Genomic DNA, 3,428 nt, shown 5'->3' on the forward strand with positions numbered 1-3,428 from the left:
TGAGAAATAGCATGGGGTCAATGACACACAGTCATTGATGACAGCGTGGCCAAGCAGGTTTTGGGAGGGCTTGGTTCTATTTTTTTATTAATGTGCTGCCTATGCCGCGCAACATATGCAGCCTCCTACATTGTTAGCTCAGTTGACTTGAAGATGCATGTGTGGAGCAGCGAGAGTTCGAGTCCAGCTTGCTAAGTTTTTGGTTGGACAACTTGCAAAGGGCTAAATGCTGCACCCGTTGGAATCTCGGCAAGATTGCAACAAATATAATAATGATAGTATGCTGAACCGAGTAGTAGGCCAGTTGGGGGTAAGTAGAAAGGGAGAAATTCTGCCTCAATATAAAGAAAAATAGTGTAAAGCCCCAAAAAATACACTTAATTTTCTTAAACTTTCTCTTGGCAAATTCAATAAAAGAAATTTATATGTTTGAAAAAAGGTGGTTTTTCCTGAACAGTTGAACAGTTGAACCGAATATGGCTATTCGTTTTGAACAAATCGACGGAAGGGAATGTCTGTTGGAGATACCCGTTTTTTAATCAGATGTGGTGACATGCAGGCTACCAAGCTCTCTCTCTCTCTCTCTCTCTCTCTCTCTCTCTCTCTCTCTCTCTCTCTTGCATGACTTGCTATACGGTGCAGGCAAAGCAGATGCATGAGGAGGTAGGGAGGGGTTTGTTGCTCTACGTTGAAGCAATATAGTAGGTGCTGGGCAACAGGGGTGGGACAGGCTGTCTCCATCTCTCTTGTCCGTATGCTAGTGAAGAGGATGGGAACATGGTCACATGTGCAAGGACTGTGGACACAAGAAAGCGTGATGGCAACTAGAGGTCTAGGCTGCTGCTGCAGGTGTAGCGAGTGTGTGAGCATGTGTGCACGATTTTAAGAAAATCGTTAAGAAAAGGGGATCTAAAGATGATGCCATTTGAGCGAAGGCCAAAAGTTGGCGGAGTTTCACGTGGGGGGGAGGATTTTGAGGCACCCATCTCTTTGGCAATTGCAATTGCTTTCAAAAGTGGTGGGCGGCGGCTCTGAGTTCTTTGCTTTGTCTCGCCCTGTTGGGCGATGGGTAGCTGCTACTACTCTAGTTTCTCGCTGCTCTCCCTACTCTCTCTCTCTCTCTGTGCAATTCTTGTGTGTGTAATGCCTCTCAAATACTCGGAGACTCGTTCCCCATCCCTGCTTCCTTTCAGGAAGCAACTCCTCTTCTTGTCCCTTGAAACCCCTGCTACCTTCTTTTATTACCCCTCAAATAGACACACTGACATTGCCAGTCTCTCTCTCTCTCTCTCACACACACACACACACACACACACACATAGAGGCTCTCTCCTCGTCCTTACATTATCCCTTCCTCTCTCTCTCTCTCTGTCTCTCTCTCTCTCTCTCTCTCTCTCTCTCTCTCTCTCTCTCTCTCTCTCTCTCTCTCTCTGCTTGCCTCGAAAGCCCCCCCCCCCCTCCGCTTCCCTATGTTGTACTAACCTTACCCTCTCCTCGTACAATCATGGCCCCTGTCACCCCCCATTGCCTCCACTATCCCTCCCTTTGCCGCCCTCCCTCCTCTTCAACCTTGGCATCTGCTTCTCATCCCATCACATCTCTAAGCCACGTCTTCCTTTGCACCCCATCGCCCACACCATTTTGCAAGATAATATACTAGCCTGATCATCTGTGATCAATCATGCTCCCTCTTCTCTCATCACCAACAATCTTGCTCATCCCTCTCTTTCCAACAAGCTTGAGAGACCTCAGCAATATGGTGAAGGAGGCAATTTTGGAATACCACTCAATAACACCAGCTCGAATGAGATTTGCATTGGTTCGAGGGTGTCTCCATCGCTTACTACGACAACTCTTAGCTATGGCAAGCTTAATGGAGTAGGCAAGGCCGGCACTCTCAACACATCAACATCCCTCTTGAAGCCCTGGAGATTGCACTCAACCACATGCTTTGCCCAAGCCACAACTCTCTCTCTCTCTCTCTCTCTCTCTCTCTCTCTCTCTCTCTCTCTCTCTCTCTCTCTCTCACTCACTCACTCAGCTTGCCTGCGTCAACTTCTGCACGCATATTGGCCAAAGTGGGATGGCGAGCTCACGCTCAAGCTACAATGGCTTGGTAGGAGAGAAGAGGCGAGCACCTCTCTCTCTCTCTCTCTGTCTCTCTCTCCTTACCTGGTAGGTCGCAAAATAGTGGCTTGGTAGGAGAGAGGAGGCGATCACCTCTCTCTCTCTCTCTCTCTCTCTCTCTCTCTCTCTCTCTCTCTCTCTCTCTCTTCCTCTCTCTTAGTTTTAAAAAAAAACTCTCTGAAAGAGCGCGCGCCCTTCATCGTCGGGGAAGAAGCAGGTGTCTAGCAGATCCATGTAAGGCTCACTTGGGAAAGCTATGGGGAATAAGTAGTTGTGAGGCCTCGAGTTGTATCATGAAGAGTGCGGTATGCTCCAATGGGAGGAGTCAAGTGATGACTGCACCGAAGTCGATCTGTAAGCCGCCATCGTCGGTGCATGGGTCGCTGTCAAAGAGGCCAAGCGTGAGGTCGAGGAAACGGTTCCTGACGTTGATACTTGTAAGCTCGGCATCGTAGTAGATTGGATGCCGAGGGTTGACGATGAGCGGAGTGAAGACGGTGTTGGGTGCTGTCGACGGTGGTGAACATGAGCGTGGAAGAGCCCTGCGAGTTACATGTGGGGAAGGCAGTGCTCTATGATGTAGTTGTAATGGAAAGGCGAGGGGGCCGCGGCTTAGACCCATGATTCCGGCCATGGCCTTGAAGCCGCCCTCTTGGTCACAACAGCTCCGGTGGCATCGAACAAGAAGTCAAGCAGCGCGAGTGTTGGAGACGAGCTTGCCGACGGGCATGCCACCGTCCTGGTACCCTTTGAGGTAGGTGCAGGTGGAGCTGTCCGGCCTCGACATCTAATTGGAGGCGGCACCCAGGAGATTGCAGAGAGGGGAGTCCCCTCTGATTATGGAAAGACTTGTGGAGTCCACTCGGGGGTCAAAGATGGGCTGGTCCAACTGCTCCAAGCACGGGTGACAGGGCTGGCATTGCAACCACGTAAGGTCGGCGGCTGTGTCCATTGTCATGTGAAAGGAGTGATGGGTGCTATCCACAATTACAAGTCGCACATAATAGTTAACACTACCAAGCTTGTAACCCGGAGACGAGCAGTAACGTTCAACACCTTCGATCTTGGAGCGCCCGCCTAACTAGCCAGCTTGTATTTTTATTTATTATGCGTCGCTGCTTGTCTCCAGCACATCCCTACACCGACATTGCAGCGTGGCTACTCTACTGAATGACGAACGTAAGAACGGTGCTGACGTTGCTCGAAAACTTATCTTGTTTGGTCATGATATTGCAGTGCATGCCTGCGCGGCTGAAACTAGAGCTACCAATCCATTTAGTTCCTTTATATGGCAGGCCAGG

General features: G+C 49.8%; 1 pseudogene; it reads left to right on the forward strand.

Annotated features, from left to right (window-relative positions):
* The first annotated feature begins 2,590 nt into the window (after positions 1–2,590).
* Positions 2,591–3,208, forward strand: LOC147443178 (uncharacterized; annotated as a pseudogene).
* Positions 3,209–3,428: the final 220 nt, after the last annotated feature.

Source organism: Adiantum capillus-veneris, chromosome 14 (assembly GCF_014529385.1).
Source record: "Adiantum capillus-veneris isolate H3 chromosome 14, ASM1452938v2, whole genome shotgun sequence".
NCBI lineage: Eukaryota > Viridiplantae > Streptophyta > Polypodiopsida > Polypodiales > Pteridaceae > Adiantum > Adiantum capillus-veneris.